The sequence below is a fragment of the Amblyraja radiata genome, chromosome 7 (assembly GCF_010909765.2).
Source record: "Amblyraja radiata isolate CabotCenter1 chromosome 7, sAmbRad1.1.pri, whole genome shotgun sequence".
Taxonomy (NCBI): domain Eukaryota; kingdom Metazoa; phylum Chordata; class Chondrichthyes; order Rajiformes; family Rajidae; genus Amblyraja; species Amblyraja radiata.
Window position 1 is genome coordinate 60,274,746 of NC_045962.1, and position 21,795 is coordinate 60,296,540.

Consider the following 21,795-nt stretch of genomic DNA (forward strand, 5'->3'; position numbering starts at 1 on the left):
AAAAGGAGAAGCTTGGAAGTGTGGATAACAAAACTGAGATTATATTTACCCTTCATGAAGTGGGTGTATTTGTCAAAGGAGACTGGATATACAGTAGCTCTTGACGTCATTGAGCTACATCAGGTGGCAGATGGCTTATGCAGCTCTGCACCTAGACAAAGTGAAGCTACCCCACAACAACGAAAATAGCTGGGAGGACAGAGGGTGGTGGTTCACCCATTCCTTTTCTCCAGAGATGCCTCCTGTTCCGCTGAGTTACTCCAGCTTTTTATATCTATAGTATCTTTGGTTTAAACCTGCCTCTTGAGAAGGGTCTCGACCCGAAACGTCACCCATTCCTTCTGTCCAGAGATGCTGCCTGTCCCGCTGAGTTACTCCAGCTTTTTGTGTCCATCTTCGGTGTAAACCAGCATCTGCAGTTCCTTCCTACACGTGGCGATTTTTTATTCCTTGTATTAAGTCTCAAAGGGGGAGGTGGAGTTGAGGAGTGGTCAGGCAGACCTTAGGACATCTGTTAATGTTTAGGGCATCATAATATGTGATTCCGTCAATTACAATTCAGATATGTGACTAAATAATCATTACGTACTATATGGGAGTCTCGAATTTTATCATCAGTTTTACTAGTTTCCACAAAGAATTCCTGATTTAATTTCAGGTAGCATGTTAACAAACAGATAGCTTCCTTAATGTGAGGGGGGTGGGGGTGGCAGACTGCATAAGATCATTCAAAGTTCAATATAACTCTTGCCAATATTTGTAGCCAAAGACAGGAGGAATTACCAAAGAATTTCCTCCTCCTAGTTCTGACTCCCAGGATGCATATATCATAAATGGGGAATGCAACAAACCTCTGGAAATTAAAGAGATCTGTGCAGCCTGGATTTTAAGAGAGGGTTTTTGTTACCTTCCGACTGGGAGATTAGAAATTGTCTCACAGATTTTCAAGTTCATACATCAGATATAAATCAAAAGCCAATTTTCTCATTGAAATAAAAACACGATCCTTATAAAAAGCGGAAAATATTAATTTGATTATTGACGTAAAAAGCAATGAAGGGTACCAATGAATACGGTTTTCACAAAACAACAAAATTGTTGCAATTAAGCGCGATTTATTTTCTACAATTCTTCTGTGCCAATCTACTTGGTTTCAGCTCAACGTGAAGGGTAGAGACTAACTTTTCCTGCACTGAAGGCAGTTGTAAATCTCACACGAGGCTGCTTGTAAATCTGCCAAGTTACCAGTCTTTGCAAAACTGGAATTTATCCTGCTGATTTGGAAACATTAGCATCAGTGCAAGTTTCTATGATCTATTCGACACAAAGCTCAATAGTACTGATGCTACTGGCATGTTAATGAAGCAATTATGTTTAACAACAAGCTGTTATCCTAAAAAAGTGACCTTAGTGATTCAACTGAGGACATGAATGTGGTGACCAGCACAAATTGTATCCAGATACTGGAGCTATACGTAATTATTAGCTCAAATATTATCAATTAGCATGACAATATAAAATCTTTACTGCCATACATTTGTACTTCAGCAGATGTAGCATAGTCTGCAGATATTGTATCTGCAACTAATTTTTCCAATTGTTTTAAGTGAGGCCTGCTGCAGACTGGGAAAAGGCAGGGCACTGGCCAGGCAGACTAAAGGCACCAGAAGGGAAACTACATTACATTAAATGGCCTTTTCACTGTAGCAGCAATTCAATTTGGCTGTAGATTGACAACACAATGAAGGTCAGCTTTTACTGCCTGTGCAGTGGAAAGGGAAATCTGGCCCTAGCTTTTACATTGTGCTGAAATTTAGTGGAGAGTCAGAGTGCAAGTACTTAAAAGATCAGCGATACTTATTGTTCTCAAGAAGTATTAATAAATCTGAACCAGTCTTTTATTGTTGTGTTTATATGTGATCCGTCTTCACATTCAGTCAACAAATTCAGAACATTAAAAAATGCTCATTTTGTCCACAGAAGATTATTTCTCAATTCTAACATGGCAATAATGTCCAAAACTAGCACCTTGCTTCAAATAGCAGCTGATTCGGAAATAATTGAGGAGCATATACAAGGGATTAACAATCCCACGTTAATTGTTAAATTACTTCAAACATAATTACCTTCTTTGAATGTGCAAATTTGTCATTTACATTTATAATATAACATTGTGCACAACCACTTTCCACGTCAGAAATGCATCTACCCAAAACTGTTATTTAATTCTGTTTGTGGGTTGGACCCTGGTGCATTGTGCAAATAGGACAAAAGACAATAAATGCGCTGGCAGATTTTGCAATGATTGATCATTTTACGTTTGTAAGCCTTACAATGTACATTATCTCACCACAGATGACTGCACTTGATGGGACAAGCAAAAATAATGATTGACATCTTGGCACATTGTATACTTTCTCACGCACTGAAGATGTGTCAAAAATTGAAAACATCTCCCTGTTGTCTCCCAGATGGGAACTCACTTTTGCCCGACAGTAGGTTTAAAATAAATCTACAAATGCCATATCTTTGCAGGAGATACTTTTGCTACACCAGATATATCTTGATTAAATGAGAACTTCCAATATTGGGCAGGAGGTGCAGTTGTGTGTGAATAGTTGCCCTGTCACAGTAGTATGAACCCATATTCATAAACCATGGAAGCATTAAAAATCAATTATGAACTGATGGCATAATCGTTTACCCCTTCATTGTAACCATAAAGGCAGGCCCGCTATAGACCAAAGCAACAGAAGCAAGCTGACTGCATATTTTGACAAATTAGATGATTAACTGAAGACATCAAGCTCAGGCCCACTGCATCTCTATAGATCTTTATAAGGGGAGGGGAAAATAATTATTGTTGAAATGGATACACGTCCAGTGAGACACTAGTCCATCGGGACACTAAAAAAGGCAGCAACAGCAGGGCCACTTTTAGCAGTGAATCAAACAGTGGTCAGGCTAAAGGCATTGATTAGTGTCATAGTTAATAACAACTGCTATGTTTCAGTCTCTTTTAAAAATCAGAAACCTAATATTGAATGACCCAGATGTGCTACATCACACCATTGGTGAATAAAATAATTGGAAACAGAACACTGAACAGAAAAAGGGGCATAGTCTTGCATTGTGTGCTGCACGTTTAAATCAACACCAATTCTTCTCTGTGCAGATAAAATTTGTAGGGCAAACTTAATTACAGCTAAAATAGTTTAAATGTAGAATATGCTTTCCCTATACTGAACTGCACCTTTATCCATTGAGTCAGGAAGGAGTGGCTAAAGATTCAAAAGCACAAATGTTACAAACGCATTCTCTTCACAATCTAATTAATTGTCTGTGTAATAAATACTATTATTAAATTTAGCACACCTCAAACATTCATTAACATTCTTTAACAGTAGCCATGTGCAATGGTACGTAACTGCCACGCTACCCTCAAAATAGATTTAAAATTGGAAGATAATAAAGGTCAATATTTTCAGGTACAATTACAGAAAAACTCTATCCAGTAATAACCAAAATATTGGGTTTGGAAACTAAAGCTACAGATTAGCTGCTGACTATAGTAATGTAGCTAAAAAGTCACCCATCACAAATATCAATTTAAAAACTCCTTTAAATTTGGAAAGTTTTCAGAAGATAACATAGAATTCCATCAGTTGTGACAAAACAGCACTGAATGAGTATTTCAGTGTATAAATGCAAAAGCGTGCATTTGGAAATCCAATTGGAAAAGTATTCCTGTTTGCCAAATACTTTGACATGTGACACCATTGGGAAATATAGTGAACAGTTGTTCTGTTGTACTTCCTCCAGGGGCGTAAGTATATTGATCTATTTTTTTAAATAGCCAATCATCAGTGGGTGGATGCAACTAAAACCTCTACAAAACTCTTCAAAAGGTGCAAAATTACAAACCAGGCAAATTGAAAATGTCAGCATAGCACAAGTGCTCTTCCTGAAATATATTTTGGAATGATATAGTGCATTCCAAATTATGTTGAATATTATGCAATATCTTCAATGACCTAGAGGAAGTTTTAGAGGAGTACCTCCTCCAGTTAAGTAATAATCATTGACCAATAAAGCATTAGATATTATTCTTCATTAAATTGGCAGTGCCCAACTTCTAATTATGCCCATGACTTTTCAAATATGGAATTAAAAATGCAAAGATATTCCCGATAACAATACCAATCACTTAATCAATTTAAGTTATCATTTTGGTGTTCAAAGACAAGATGAAAATTTAAACCAAAAATTATATTGAACACACTCTTTATGTGAACAATCCCTGCATAAAAATTGTTCATTTATACTTTACTGTCATGCCAGTTAATCATATTATCTGTTGATATATTGCCTAACATACAAAGTTCCATCAGACACTGATGCATTGTCAAATGTTAATGAAAATTTCCATGGTAATAAACGGATTTAAATATGTATCTAATATGGCAGAAATATTTAAGCATCCACAGGCAGCCTACTACTACTACAAATTTTTGTGTAATAAGCCAAACAAAAAACATCCATTGGAATATTATAGAAGCACAATGGAATATGTGCATCTGGATGCTGAAAGCTTTAAAAATGTTTGAGTGGTTGCCTCAGCGATGGATTTTAGCATTAATAATTTCTGCAAAGTCAACTAACATTATTAGCATGGCCAAAATAAATCAAAATTGAATTTACATTTTATATCCAGCAATAAGCAACAGCCAAATTTAAATTACGTAACAACTGATATAAATCCATGCCTCCCAGGATTTATCCAAATATGTACTACTCTTTGAACATCAAATGGTTGCCAGTCAGTTTTTCTTATCCTTTGTCAGTTAACATAGTTTATCAAATGCAGTCAACAACTGCAACATTTATGTAAACAATAGACAATAAAACCAAAGTTAATATGAGCTTATACTTTAAAATTCTGATGTTACTTTGCAACTTAAACTCATGTACAATGTAACATTATGAACCAAATCAAGTCATTTCAGAAAATAAATCACAAATTTGATTCATTTAACTGATAACTGAAGAATATTCAGAATGATGAAATCCAGCCCATTTGATAAGCCACAACTTGCTGTGTGTGGGTAAACAAAAAAATTGCAGAAATAGCATTTTGTTTCTGTTAACTGCAGTAGCAGTTTATGGAAACTTTCTTCTTGGGCCAGCTGGCATTGGTCCAAGTACAGCATATTAAAAAAAAGAAAATTACTCACATGCTATGCTTTACTGACTACTGTATTAATCTCAGAAAAAAACTTCAAATGCTGGATGATTCAAAAGCATTTTATATAATTGATTTTGTAAAAGGCTGGTGTATACTTTCAAACTGCACAATATTTTCAATAATACATGATCCAGTAGTAAGTTTGCAAATTTAAAACTTGAACTTTTCAATGTGATTGATATTTTGAAGTATTAGCAAGCAAAAAAGAAACATTTTACCAGAGTGTAAAAAAAGTTGTGATTAAGATAACCTCATACAAAGAATTCTATCAACATGACATAAATCACAAAATACTTCAAATCAAATTTGTTTTTCTCCCATATAGCCAATAATGATCAAATTTACAAATCATTAAAAAAATAAAATAAAACTATTTTGTATACAAGTGCACTATAATATCCAAGTAGTGAAAATGCATAGATTCTTGCAAAATATGAAACATTCTGTTCCACAGTTGTTCTATTACTTTTGTAATTTTACACAAATGTAACACTATCGGCTTTCTCGTGCAGAATTCCCAACTGAAGATTAACGTAGAACTTTTCCACCAGTAATTTAATTTAATCCTTCCCATTTTGAACATCCATTTAAACATCTCCTCACAGGGAACCAAAATAGTTTTGTGGTGATTACATTTTCATGTTCTTCTGACTACCAGTTTAATTCTTCAATATAATCACCATCTATTGCACTCCGTCCAACATTTTTTGGAATTTGTATGCAAATATTACAATTTTTAATTCTCAGCATACAAAAAAAGTAATCCCCGACATTTCAAAATAACTTATTCTGACATTCATTCCATGAATATCTTGCAACTAACATTCAAATTAGAGCACAAGGCCAATAAATAGAGATTTCTCCAAACACAATGTGATGATTGTTGGTAAACTGCATGCAGGCAAGAGTTTTATGACTAAAATAGTTCCCACGGTGCCTTATGGTATTCGCCAATGGAGAAACCCCAAGAGAGGTTCCCAGTAAAGTATGGCACACATGTTCCATCTGAATGCTACATACATGCCAGTTCCTCAGAGATGAACTTTAACATCACAGACATTCATTGTTTTCTGCATGCGTTAGTGAAAGGGTTTTGGAGAGACAAGTTGCTTCAGCTATCAGGACTTAAGATGGAATCGGTGGATAGCCGTGTTTATCAGTTGCAGCAGCAGCAGCAGCAGCAAACATTTCAGGAGGACTGGAATTAAACAGTGCCATTCTTTCTGGAGAAATCATGCGAGATGTTACTGGGATTAACCCACTAGACAAAACCTTAATCAGACTTCGAAATAAAGCTTCAGTATCTGCTTTCATTCTCTAAAATGATCATATTTCTCCTCCATCATTCAGAACTAAGCAGCTTACAGCTGGATGGCGACTCAGCACATGCAGTTGCTAGTAGCAACAGGGCACACAATTGTGTTTCCCAGCCAAATAATGAGGCTTTTGCTGTCCCTGTTGATTGCTTCACAGACATTTTGGGGATGTGGTGACAACTGTTTGGTTCCTATAAAAACCTAACCTGTTTTATGAGTTAAATTAAAAGAGCTGGGGGGGTTTTTAGTATGTTAAAAACGAGGTTTCGTTTCTGGAAATAGTACATGCTGCAATACCAAGCAGATTCTCATAATTTAATATCTAGCTAGTTAAATTATGCAGACATTTCAGCAACACAACCAGTTTTAGATCTCATGATCCAATGAGAATGTAAATTGTTCTTGATGTGGACCTTGCAGTAAAATTCCACATAAATACTGTCTGTAAACAATGACAATAAATTCAACACCAGAATATATTTCAAGATTTATGCTTCTTACCCAGACTAGAGAACATCCTTAGAGCAGAGGTCCTTCACATAACAGTCAGAGTAATCCTCAGAGCAATCAAACAGCAGCATACAAAGATCCAGAGTTGATAAACTTTCTCTCCAGTTTACGGCCAAACCCTGCCACTGCAGTGAAAACAATCACTCGCTCTGCTTTGTTGTGCTTCGCTGGTTTCTCAGGGAGAGGGGTACTTAACATGTGTTTAGGGACGGCTGCCGCCTTTGAAGGTGGCAGTTTCCTCGGGGAGAGAAGCTTACAGCAGATCAAGAGTGCACTGCTGATGCTCTGTGTGCGATCCTACAACTGAGCCTATTAATTCTCGTCCCTAAGAAACTACCGAGAATCTGCTGTCGAGTGAAGCCCATCTGCTGCCATCATAATCAGTCTCAACTGAATGGCTCTGACAAATCTGTGCCTGCAGCAGGGGTTAGGGAAGTTGGTGCAGGGGGAAGGGTATGTTTCTTTTGTCTGCTGCAAACCAGGTTATTGTGAATGGAAAGGCACTTTGGGAAGTGGAATTAAAAAGCTCCAAATACCATCCAGGTTAAAGGCAACACCAATCCCCATCGCCAAACATTTGCTGCTAATGAACTAAATGAACAATTACCTTAATCAGATTAGCAATTTGTAGCATGAAGCACGATGCAGCTAAATGTGTATCTCATGGGTAATTTGTATGAATAAAACTGCTGTATCAGGTGATGAGCAATCACTTTGTGAAAGATTGTAGCAGAGAACAAATTCTACTCCGGGCAGTAATCAATGAAAATAGTCATTATTGCTTTTCACAATTCCACACTGTCATAAATAGTTTTCTTCATTCTTAATTCAACTGCACTATACAAAAAAAGAATAGTTGAATTCTTCATCTAGTGCCTTATTTGCTCACCCTTTTTGCCAGTGTTCAATAAAGCACACAGTGTATAAATTACAGATTAAACTATTGAAAAACACATGACTGCAGAAGCAACCAGTTATGCATTGAAAATCAAAAGAAAATCACCATGAGAAAAAGTTGTATATATACAAAAACGGAATGCACTTGACTTTTAAATGTACAGACATTTTTGCATAAAACTAGTGGTAATTATTTGTTTGGAAATTGACAAAAATGAATTAGACCTAACGGAAAGCGATATGTATTTCACCAGTGATTACTAAAAAGCACTACAGAATGCTGTCGTAGATGGATCCTTCACCCGTGTATCCTGTGAAGCGTAGTTCCGCTCTCACTCCCCCTCCCCCCTCCCACGGAACAAGAATAGAGTTTGCCTGGTCCTCACCTTTCACCCTCCCAGCCTCCGCTTCCAACACATAATTCTCTGACATTTCTGCCACTTTCAACGTGATCCTACCATCAGTCACATTTTCCCCATCCCTTTCAGCTTTCTGCAAAGACTGCTTCCTCTGTAACTCCTTGGTTCACTCATTCCTTTCCATCCAAACCTCCCCCTCACCAGGTACTTTGCCCTGCAACCGTAGGAGATGTAATAGCTGTCCCTTTACTTCCTCCCGCACATCCATCCAGGGACCCGAGAATCATTTCATGTGAGACAGAGGTTTGTGTGCACCTCCTCCAGCCTCATCTATGCCTTCAGTGCTCGCAATGTGACCTTCTTTACATATGCAAGACCAAGCATAGACTAGGCGACCATTTCGCCGAAGACTTGCACTCAGTCTGCCAAAATCTGATGGATCTCCCAGTTGCTAGCATTTTTAACTCCACTTCTCATTTCCTAATTACCTTTCTGTCCTGATCCTCCTCCCTTGCAGACTGAGATCACATGCAAACTCGAGGAACAGCACCTCACATTCTGCTAGGGTAGCTAGATACAACCCAACAGTATGAACATTGACTTCTCATATTTTAGGTAACTAACCGACAAAAACTCCCCACCTTCCTGTGCTCTGTCTAGATATACACCCAATTATCCCTTTCTCACCCCCCTCAACCCCTTCTACAAATATTCCTTCCCCTGCCTTCACATTTTGAGCATATTCTATCCTAATCACACCCATTTGGCTTTTCATCTCTGGCCTGTGTCCAACTATCTGCCTACCAAAACCGCCCTCACTCTTATCCAGCTTCTATACAAAAGTGCATTTTCACAAGGATGTTGCCAGCAATAGAGGGTGTGAGCTATAGGGAGAGGTTAAGTCTCTATTCCTTGGAGCATAGGAGGATGAGGGATGATCTTATAGAGGTGCACAAAATCATGAGAGGAATATCTCGGGTAGATGCAGAGATTTTCTTGCCCAGAGGTCACCGGTTCAAGGTGAAGAGGAAAAGATTTAATAGGAATCTGAGGGTTAACATTTTCACACAAAGGGTGGTGGGTGTATGGAATAAGCTGCAAGATGAGGCAGTTGAGGCAGGGAATATCCCAATGTTTAAGAAACAGACAGGTACATGGATAGGACAGGTTTGGAGGGATATGGACCAAGCGCAGGCAAGTGGGACTAATGTAACTGGGACATGTTGGCCGGTTTGGGCAAGTTGGGCCAAAAGGCCTATTTCCACACTGTATCACTCTATGAATTTCACTGCACCTCGGTACATGGAACAAATAAAGTAGCATTGTAACCTTTGTGCCTCTGCTTTCTACCTCCATCCATCCCTCACAAGCACTGCCGTCCACTCCATGAAAAGCATCCACATGAGGCGCTGCCTCAAGAATGTAGCATCAATCATCAAGGATTCCCACCATCCAGGTCACGCCCTCTTCTTATTGATACATTAGTTAGGAAGTACAGAAGCTTGAAGTCCCACATCACCAGGTTTAGGAACTGCTACTTTCCACTACTACCTGGTTCTTAAACCAACCTGCACCCTAATCCTACCTCAACATCAAAACACTAGAGTCCACCTAGCTGTACAATGGACTTTTCTTTCTTTCTTTTTTTTTGCACCTAAATAGTGTTTTTTTTTGCAGAGTACTCTTTCGTTAAGATACATTTTGCCTAATTTATCTATACTATCATTATATTCTGTTTTGTGTGTTTATGTGCCTGTAATTTTGCCGGAAGCAAGATTTTTCATTGTACCTCTACCTCACTGTACTTGTGCATATGACAGTAAACTTGACGGGTCAAAAAAAAATCCATTCACAGGTATTAAAAGTGAGTCACAGAACAACCTCTGTTGTCTATATGGACTTCAGTAAGGCCTTTGACAAGGTTCCACATGGAAGGTTGGTTAAGAAGGTTCAATTGTTGGGTATTAATGGTGGAGTAGCAAGATGGATTCAACAGTGGCTGAATGGGAGATGCCAGAGAGTAATGGTGGATGGCTGTTTGTCAGGTTGGAGGCCGGTGACTAGTGGGGTGCCTCAGGGATCCGTGTTGGGTCCACTGTTGTTTGTCATATACATCAAGGATCTGTATGATGGTGTGGTAAATTGGATTAGTAAGTATGCAGATGATACTAAAATAGGTGGTGTTGTGGATAATGAAGTAGATTTTCAAAGTCTACAGAGAGATTTAGGCCAGTTGGAAGAGTGGGCTGAAAGATGACAGATGGAGTTTAATGCTGATAAGTGTGAGGTACTACATCTTGGCAGGAAATCAAAATAGGACGTACATGGTAAATGGTAGCGAATTGAGGAATGTAGTTGAACAGAGGTATCTAGGAATAACTGTGCATAGTTCGCTGAAGGTGAAATCTCAAGTAGATAGGGTGGTAAAGAAAGCTTTTGGTGTGCTGGCCTTTATAAATCAGAGCATTGAGTATAGCAGTTGGGATGTAATGTTAAAATTGTACAAAGCATTGGTGAGGCCAATTCTGGAGTATGGTGTGCAGTAGAGAGATTTGCTAGAATGTTGCCTGGGTTTCAGCAACTAAGTTACAGAGAAAGGTTGAACAAGTTAGGTCTTTATTCTTTGGAGTGCAGAAGGTTAAGGGGGGGGGGGACTTGATAGAAGTCTTTAAAATGATGAGAGGGATAGACAGAGTTGATGTGGATAAGCTTTTTCCATTGAGAGTAGGGAAGATTCAAACAAGAGGACATGATTTGAGAATTAAGGGACAGAAGTTTAGGGATAACATGAGGGGGAACTTGATTACTCAGAGAGTGGTAGCTGTGTGGAATGAGCTTCCAGTGGAAGTGGTGGAGGCAGGTTCGATTTTATCATTTAAAAATAAATTGAATAGGTATATGGACAGGAAAGGAATGGAGGGTTATGGTCTGAGTGCAGGTAGATGGGACTAGGTGAGAATAGGTGTTCGGCACGGACTAGAAAGGCCTAGATGGCCTGTTTCCATGCTGTAATTGTTATATGGTTATATGGTTATATGGTTAACCTCAGCTCCAAAAGATCAGGCCAAGACAGTCTTCAGATTGTATTAAGTAATTAATGTCATCTGCAGTGGCCTACAAAGGGACTACAGGAAAATCTTGGATAACACATGTTGTGGTGATTAGTCGCAAGTATCTCCAGCAAGAGGGAGAGGAGAACAATATGGATGAGGAGCAACCATGGGATCGTAGCAACATAGAAAACATAGAAAACTTAGGAGCAGGCCATTCAGCCTTCTGAGCCAGCACCGCCATTCAATATGATCATGGCTGATCATCTAAAATCAGCATCCCGTTCCTGCTTTTTCCCCATATTCCTTGATTCCTTTACCCCTAAGAGCTAAATCTAACTCTTGAAAACAACCAGTGAATTAGCCTCCACTGCCTTCTGTGGCAGGGAATTCCACAGATTCACAACCCTCTGGGTGAACTTTATTTTTCTCATCTTAGTCCTAAATGGCCTCGCCCTTATTCTTAAACTGTGACCCCGAGTTCTGGACTCCCTCAACATCGGGAATATTTTCCTGCATCTAGCTTGTCCAATCCGTTAAGAATTTTATATGTTTCTATAAGATCCCCTCTCATCCTAAATTCCAGTGAATACAAGCCCAGTCGACCCATTCTTTCATCATATGCCAGTCCAGCCATCCCGAGAATTAGCCTGGTGAACCTACGTTGCACTCCCACAATAGCAATAATGTCCTTCCTCAAATTAGGAGACCAAAATTGCACACCATTCAGCAAAATAATCTGCCTCCTGTTCTTGCCACCAAAGTGGATAACCTCACATTTATCTGCATTATACTGCATCTGCCATGCATCTGCCCATTCACCCAACCTATCCAAGTCACCCTACAACCTCATAGCATCCTCATCGCAGCTCACACTGCCACCCAGCTTTGTGTCATCCGCAAACTTGGAGATGTCACATTCAGAAGAATCCTGGAGCAGGATTCATGCCTGCTCTTCCTTACTCTGCACAATTGTAATTTAAAATTTCAAAGCTGCTGCGTAGTTCACAATGGTCGTAACTAAGAAAGATTGTGATCCAAAAGCCTTGATCGATATTTAGTCCAAAACATTAATCGGACCCTCATTTGCACAGGCCTGTTTTGGGCCGGTCTTTAATGTCCCCCATGTATAGGAGCAAAATGGAAAGGCCATGTGGAATTGGTGCTCAAACCTGATCTCCTGCTGCACACCAGTTTAAATAAATCGCCGTTATCTTGTCTGCCAACTCCACGTAGACTTTCCATTTTGCTCCTACAATCGCCTCGGATGCCTTTCAGGTTTTCTTGGGATGAAAATCTTGTCTCATAATTGGGCCTGAGCCCAGATTTCCCCCCCAAGTGTTTGTTGCTGAGTGCTAACTTTTGAGTTCAAGGGAGCCAACTGAAACAGTGCCAGTTTCTTCCATGTGTGTGTGTAAAAAAAAATAATCAAGAAACATAATCCATGTTCTTATTTTAAACCCAAACAGACGTTTAAATTTGCTAGTAATTTCCTCACCAGCGTTGCCAGCGCACTAATGATTTCCTTTCTACATTTTCCTTCTTTTTCCACTTTGTCTGACCTCAGTGACACTTTTTCTTATTCAGAACTCCTCAGCTTGTTGGCCTATCCCTGTTGCTAGGTATACCCACTTAACTTAAATATCAGTGTTCCACAAAAGCTGGCATGATCTAATTCACCAGTAATTGCCTAATTATAATGTGACCTTCACATCTGTTTATTTGGGTGGACCTGATGAATGTGTATACTCCATTCTCTTTCAGCTACACTCATGGGGAAGGTGAAAGATTTCATGACTTGTCATTGTATTATTTCTCTCAAAAAATAATGTCAAGAATGATTCAGCGCACAAAGTGTGCATTTTCTAGGACTCAGGTGACAGGAGTTTTAAACTCTATATCAAAAGGTTCACATCTCAATCTATTAAATTGAGCACAAAATCAAGGGCTGAAATCCTAGTGCAATGCTGAGGAATTGTTAAATTGCAAGATGACCAGTTTTTTTGGATGAGGTATTGTGTTTAGGCTTTGGTGAAAGGTAAAGTAGTTTTCCTTGCCCTGGTCAACTTTTACTCATCATCACCAAGAATAGTTTATGTCCATTTCTGTATATTTTTGGTTTAATTACTGTTTAAAGGAACTTGGCTGCTCTATCATCAAATTAAGATCAATATTCCTATAATGCTCGGGGATATCTTGGGATCAAAACTATTGTAGAAAAGCAAGTATTGTCTTTGTTTTATTCTCCTGCAGTCCTCTTATTACATTTCAAAGTAGGTTTTATTTATGAGCTTCAACTAATCATAAATATGAATAAAGGCAAGGATTAGAAAGAAACAGACCAGGTGCAGCAGATGCAATTGTTAGATGGACATTTTGGTTGACACAGACATGAAAAGTAAAAATGCCTGTTCCTTAGCGCTATTTCTGTTCTAAGTACTATAAATTGCAAGACTTAATTTTCCATTTCTAAATACCGTTTAAACCTCTTTTGGTATTTTTCTTAATTTTTTATGCTTATAACAACATGGAAAGCCATTCTGCCTATCATGTTCATAAGTTCTAGGAGAAGAATTAGGTCATTTGTCCCATCAAGTCTACTCTACCATTGCTGATCTATCTTTCCCTCTCAACCTTATTCTTCTGACCTCTCCCCGTAAAACCCAACATCCTCACTGATCAAGAATCTGTCAATCTCTGCTTTAAAAATATCCATCGACTTGGACTTCCATTGACTTGGACAGCCGTCAGTACCAATGAATTCCACAGATTCACTACCCTCTGACTAAATATATTCCTTCTCATCTCCTTTCTAAAGGCTATGCTCTGAGGGGTTCTAAAGGCTATGCCAGCTCCTATTCCCCCTCTCCTTATTTCCCTGTACCCCTGCAACTTACTTTCTCTTGTGCATACCCAGCAAATCCTCATTTACCGAATCAATTGTAGGCCGCGATCAGCATACCTGCATCATTAAGTAAAGTGAGAAGAAACTGAACCAAGTATAGGAAACCTACACAACAACAGAGAATACTCTAATTCCTCAGGGAGTGTACACAAAGTCAGGATCCTGGAACTCTGTAGCAATACCACTAGCTTTTTCACCACCACGTTACTGCAATGTTATGAATAATACAAAGATGACTTGCGTATGTAGAACATGAGGTTTTGTAACTGATACCACCACAGTATATTTACAGACAACACAATTCTTGGTGATAGCCACAAGGAAGGAGTTATACTTTATTCTCTTGCCTTGGAAGTGGTGTAATAACATACATTTCATAATCACACTGCTATAACCATGAATTATTCACGCTAGCAAATAGGGTTCATTTTCCTGAATTTCGACGCTCTTAAATTAGGAACTGTTTCAGGACGATTCACAAACTATTAATATGCAAAAACATTTAATTTAGTTAATATACAAATATTTTATTTACTCGAAATCAAGTAGAAACAACAAATCCTTGCTTCTAAAAAAATGTGCAGCTGCACCAACTGCATTATCCTGACACTATCAATAGTTGCAGATTAGCTTTCAAGTACTCCTCAGATTATGAGTGCAAATTTGGTTCTTAATAATTTAATATAAAAATTTGATCTGGTATTTGCACAATGGATTATGAATTCTGTGTAACAATTGAATGAATTATTGCTGGTATGATAAAAGCATGGACTAACTGAAATATTATGATGGATGGTTGTTGAAAAGAGGGGCACACAAATTCATGACCCCTTATCCCATTAGGGATAAGAGCACCGACAAGTGACCCGACAGAGAATTAAACTTGTAATCAGTAAACATGGATTGATTGCGACAACGTTCACAAATCAGAGTAACAATGAAGGACAACAGTGTAAGAGTGCTCTTCCTGCTACATTATCAATGCAAAGGAAGCTTTGTTTCACTCTGGCCCTGCAAATTAGTGTGGATAGACACAAAAGGCTGGAGTCGCACAGCGGGTTATGTGTGGATGTGGACAGAAAGCTGTGGCACAGGGAAAAAAACAAAGTGCGACTTCCTCTACAAGGCAATAGCAATCCACTTTAGTTTGGATCTGTTGAGTACTTTAAACTGAACTGTATTTCACTATGTAGATTTTTCAGTTGGCAATATATTAAAGCAGCAAAATGCACGTCATCTCATCGCCCAAATGCACCATTGGCCTGGTCCAATTTTCAAGCTCAAAGGTCAATGAAATAATTAACTCTGCTTTGGCCTGGATAGCATAAGCTCTCCAGTCTACTTTTAACAAGGAGAAAATAACAGAAGTTATCAGTAAGCCCATGCCTGCCTTTTGTACGTAGACATGTTCCATCCCCAACACCTCATTCATTCTGATGGGAAATCTTAATTGTGCTGCAGACAAGTGCTGAATACAGCACAGGAACTGGCCATTCTGCCCAATTATTTAATGCCAGATTCAATGCTTCATACCAGTTTCCTCTCACACTTATGGCATATCCTACACTGCATGGTTCCCTTTGTGTTGTGTTGTCCTTAAATGTCATCTAGTTTCCTGTTAAAAAAAAGCTTTGGTATTTCCCCCAATTATGACTTAGGGAGTTTTATGTTCTTTTTAGATGAAATAATCTCTTTCTGAATTCACAACTGTATTTAAATATTCTTATCCTTATACTTATTGTGAAATCTCCCTAAAAGGGATCATTTTCTCAGGTTCATTCATAATTGTAAAAAGCATGGTCAAAGCACCCCTTTGTCACTTCTCTCCTGGAGATTTCAATTTTTAATATCTTCAAACTTTAATGCTAGTATTAATCTCTCACTTTGGCTATTATCCTTATGAATGTTTCCCAGCTCATTAACCAATGTCTTTATATTCTCCATAATCTGGAGACATGAGCTCATATAATGAGGTTCAATGGACATTTAACAATGCTTTTTAGCTTTTCATCCTTCAGAATTGCAGTACAGTGCAGAGCTTTCTATCATATACCCTATTAACCTATGTTGCTGCATGTAGTGATGTGTAACTGCATACCAAAATCATATTTTTCCTCCAAACCACTCAGGTACTCATTATCCAAATGGTATGCTGCCTGCTTATCCATCAAACCAGAATATAACATCACATTTGCTTATTTGCCTCTTCCACTCTGCTTCTCAAAGTTTATGAATTTCTTCTTGTCAGTTTTCCATTTTCTAGGATTGTTATCTATCCATGCACATGTTTATTACAGAATATGTATTGAAATAGACATTGTGTCTTTAACTATATATTTTTTTTAAAGTAATTGTTAGCTTACCTACTGTGGTCTTTCCTTTGTTCATCTCAGACACAATCCCCTGCCACAGACATTTCCTTTGTTCCCTTCACATACATACCCATGCTACAGCTTAAAATACACTTACTTCCCTACTTTTCCAATTCAGATGAAGGTTCCTTTAGCCAAGTTGTTCACTCAATTTCTCTACCCAAGGAGTGCATCCAGCATTTTGTGTTTTATATTGTTGTACATTTATATATGTTTGAAACTTTGGCTGCATTTACAGCAAATTAGCTCTTTATTTTGCTTCCTTGCCATTATTGACATATAACCCAACAATATCAAAATAAATGTGTCATGTTATAGTCTGAATCAAAATTCCAATATTATTTTTTGAAGCACCCCTTGGCAAGCTACTCATTGGTAACAGGTGATTGCTATTATCAAAATATTAGTTAATCAAGTCGCAGGCTCCTTAATAAATGTCATTAAGGTCCTACACTGGCTAATGAGCCATGCTATTTGAGGAAATCTGGTATTAATCACACCTCTTAAGTATCACGTCCAATGACTTTTGTTGAAGTCTGTGACAAATTAAGCAGGAGATTTCCAGACAATTTGCTTATATTACAGGGCAATGTCTCAGACATTTTTCTATGCATTTACATGCCAGAATTCACGTATGTACATAACCAAATGACCAAAGAATAAATGCAGTAAACAATATAGGTAAAAATAAAACCCTACTTGCAAAGGGAAAATTCCAAATTCTGAAATAATCAAGGACAGCTTATCCATAACTGGAAAACTGGAGCTGCAAGACACTTGTTTCAGGTTAAATATACACATGCTGGGATCCTGCCCTTGAGGTGACTCCAGTTTAAGCTGGAGTTACTATTAAGCAAATAACATAGTCATGTGGTAAATGCAAAGATAATGACATAAATACAACATTTATTTCACAGTACAAATTCAATTAATACCCCAAATATTTTCCTTTTGCTATCTTTATGTGGAATACAATTCCATTAGTTGCTATATCCTCCACAGAGAAGCTGAGAAGTCATTTTTCAGTTTGGGTTTTTGGTCATTCTTCACAGACTTCAAGCAAATGGATCAGCACAGCTGTGACCAATCCTACCCTTGTTAGGAATCCACCCAATCACTGTGTGACAATCAATCTGTTTCCCCCCTCTTGAGCACAAACCTTTTGCACAAAACAATTAAAAGACAAGCAGTTTTGTTTTTAATTGAGGCACTTAAAGTGTCACAATCTGCCTTTTCTATCACTATAAGCATTCCTAACTGTTCATCTATGTATTCCTCTTCACAGAAACATAATATTGACTGATTCATACACAAACCTACAATGAATTATTATCAAGCAGTTTACCTTCTGTCCTCCAAAAAAAAGTAACATTTTTCAATCATGTCTTTCTACTGTGTTTAGCTTTTAAGATTAAATGTAACTTTATCTCAAATATTTGAGAAGATATAACTTCTAAAATCATTATATTTTGTTCCATTCCACATACTAAGTAGGTATCATCATGTCTCCCGAAGGTGTTCGTTAAGTTTTCTGAAGTGTCTGCAAGTAACCTGCTATCAGCATTGTTAAATTATGGATCTGGTACTTATTTCTAGGATTTCAGAAAACTATAAAATCAGGTGAAAAAAAAATGTGAAATTGGGAATGGTGGAAAACGCCTTGCGATTTACTTTTAATCTGAAAAATACTGAGGGAAGAGAATTAATCTTGAGGGACATTGTTTTATGTTATTTTGATGAGCTGGTCTACACAATTAGTATCAACATTATACTTCTATCAGGCACTAGTATCACATTTACCTGTTTTCCGTGTTTCTCTTTTTAATCACTTCTCTCAGCTATTCATATATTCTGGATGTTGCTTTGGTTCAGTTCCATGCCAATAGCTCCAACACCTTGGTTTTCACCTCACTATTTCTGTTAACTTCACTCCTTCCCCTGACCCCATCAATCCCATTTCCATTTGTTTTACTTTTTGAATGCTGAGAATATATGAACAAATGTCTATGGGGAGACATTTCAGCTTGCACCATGGAATGATGATACTGCCTCAGGATTTCTCTCTACAATACCGAAAACATTAATTCAATTAACAAGAATTTTTTCTGAAATAAAACATTATTAAATAATAGATAGACTTACAGTATTACAGAACAATACATCACAGGAACAGGCCCTTCGGCCCACAATGTCTGTAACACCCAGGGTGCCAATTTAACTGCATATATGCCTGCATGTGGTCCATATCTCCCAATTCCATGCCTATTAATGCGTTTAGGGCCTGTCCCACTTGGCGATTATTTCGGCGACTGCCGGTATCATTGACTGATGTATCAGGCCACTGAAAACGTCGCAGCGTGATGCGGCGTGACGCGGTAGTGACACGCCATGATGACATATGACCCTCGGTGTTTTTTCGAGTGTCGCAACATTTTTTTTGTCGCCGGTGGATTTTGAAATGTTCAAAATCTTTTGGCGACACTGCTGTTACGCCGAAAAAAATCACCAAATATGACAGGCCCTTTTGTCTAAATATCTCATAACGTTGCTTACACCACATCTCCTGATAGCCACTTTCTGCATAAAAATTATTGCCACATAATTCTCCTGTCAACCTTTCCCCTCTCACCTGACTTCCAACTTGTTTATATCCTTCTCAACCCTTTCACAACTTTTCTCACAATCTACAACTATCCAATTTTTGTGCCATCTGCAGACTTACTAATTAACGCACCTACATTTCTCCCAAATCATTTATATATCACAATGAACAGAACATTGGTGCCAGCAGAACATCACTGACATCCAGCCAAAATCACACCTATCTACCATTAAATTACCCTGTCTTCTACAGGTAAACCGATGCAGTATCCAACCTCGCAAATCACCATGGATCCGATGACAACATTCTCATACTCTAACTTTCCGTACAGAGGCAGGCAGATCCTTTAGAAAGTTCTAAACTAAACAATATTGCAGTTGATCACAAAATGCTATCCTTAGAGATATATCAATAAATGTTACATATGCTTTAAAATCTTGTGCATGACGATACATACAGCATGTAAACCATACGACCTCCTGCAAAAAGCAAAATCCCAGGACAACCTGGGAAAACAATCTGGGAAATTCTCTCTGGCAAGCACTGACACGACTTCAAGTGATATAAATGAGATCATGCTGATCCTAATAATTATTTTCTGTATCTTAGCCATAGAAAGAAATTGATCTGCTTCTCATTTGAAGGAGTGCAGTGAATCATGTGCATTGGATAAACTGGCAGCCTGTACATTTGTTAATTTAAATTACTGGCCATCATCCAGAATGTTAGAATGGGATTGAGGGAATAAACTGAGATGTGGTGCGAGAGGTGTTCTTTAATGAAATAATAAAATGTAGATGCTATCTCTGAATCAGAATACCAAATAACAGGCACCATCCCTCCTAATCTGTCGAATTCACCCAGTGCAATATCACCACAACTTTAGAGCAAAATGGAATGCTTTTCCAAACCAAGCCATTAGTCTAAAGGTAGTGCAACCAGCAATGAAAAAATTGCTGTCAATATACTGCCTAAAGACCAAATCCTCATTCTATTTCCCTGTGATCAACTTTCACTCTCATTCTTATCCAGAATTAACTGCCTAAAATATATTCAAAACCTAATATTGCTACACCTTTGAGGGAGAGTGTTAGAAAAGCCCAAGAGCCTCTCAGAGAAATATGTTACATCTTTGTCTTAAATCAGCAATTTCTTTTTGCACACCAATATCTACTTCTACATTCTCCCAGAAGAGAAAATGCCCTACACTACAACCACCTGGTGGAGACCCCTTATGTTCTTATACCTTTCAATAAAGACCCACCTCACTCTACTACTTCCCAGCAGACAGAAGCCTCGCCTTCTTTTCCATATAAGACAATCTGCCTGAGGTTCAGACTCAAAAAAATACACAAACCACAGATGCTCAAATCTTGAGCAAAATACCAAGTGCACTTTCCACTTTCCCCTCTCTCCTCTCTCCTCTCTCCTCTCTCCTCTCTCCTCTCTCCTCTCTCCTCTCTCCTCTCTCCTCTCTCCTCTCTCCTCTTCCACTGCCTCCTTTCACCCATATCTCTCCTTCCGGCTTTACATGTCCATTCTCCTCTTCTCTCTTTATCTGACACCCTTTTTATCTCCTTTTCACCTCTAGCCTTTATCACTGACTCCATCCATGTCAATATCCCCAACCCCCACCTGTAACCACCTATCACTTGCCTGGCTTTTGTCCCACCCATCCCTCTTTTCTACAGCTTTCTGCCTTCTACTCCAATCAGTCTGAAGAAGGGTTCCAACCCAAAAAATCATCTGTGCATTCTCTCCACAGACGCTGCCTGACCCATTGAGTTCATCCAGCACTTTTTGTTTTGTTCAGATTCAAAAATCTGTTTTCAACTTCAGCTAAATTACTTTAAATCGTTCTAAAATTTGCTAATGTCCATGGCGATTCACTATTATTGTAGAACCCTTACATGCACTTCTAATTTCCTGCTTTATGCTTTTGCCTGCATTCCCCAACCAGTACATGCAGATGTTTTCACAGAACAGGAAAACTAGAAGACAGATACCATCTAGTCCTGGATGAAAGGAAACAGACCGTCTTATATTCACCACTGCCTGTTCCAGTGGTTTATGGGGAAATTAAAAGCTCAGTTGGGCAAACTGATTAAGACTGAGGTGGTACACTGTTGAATGCACAATAAATCTTGCAGAACAAAAATATCACAGCTAGACAGCAACATCTGGAGAAATACAACTAGTTAAAACCAGAACTGGAATGACAGTCCATCAATGGACATATCTGGAGAAATGTGCTGAAGCAAAACACACAGTTATTTTGGAAATTATATTTTCTTTTTTAAATTATTAAAATATTGCTTTGAATTATAGCATACAATCAACTATTCCCTGTTATGTTTCAGTGTAGAGTTGCAAGAGGCATCTATCTGCATAGTAATTCGCTAAAAAAGGCTGCTTTGCAAAATGTTTGTTCTTTTACAAAATAAGAACATTGTGTGTCAATTTAAATTACCAGCTATTCTCCAATGGCTACAAGAGTGGATGAGAGAGAAACTACTTTAAGGTGACAAAGATCCATTAC

At 38.2% G+C, this 21,795-nt stretch overlaps 1 protein-coding gene across 4 annotated transcripts in view; it reads right to left on the reverse strand.

Annotated features, from left to right (window-relative positions):
- Positions 1 to 21,795, reverse strand: part of nckap5 (NCK associated protein 5) — a 486,547-nt gene that overhangs the window by 452,619 nt on the left and 12,133 nt on the right. For 3 of the 4 annotated variants that reach the window (XM_033024643.1, XM_033024642.1, XM_033024637.1), the window contains exon 1: positions 7,063 to 7,469. The exons of the other annotated variant lie outside the window; for it this stretch is intronic. The gene's annotated coding sequence lies outside the window, so the exon portion shown is untranslated. Of the gene's footprint in view, positions 1 to 7,062; positions 7,470 to 21,795 lie in introns of those variants that run through there. 4 annotated transcript variants of the gene reach the window in all.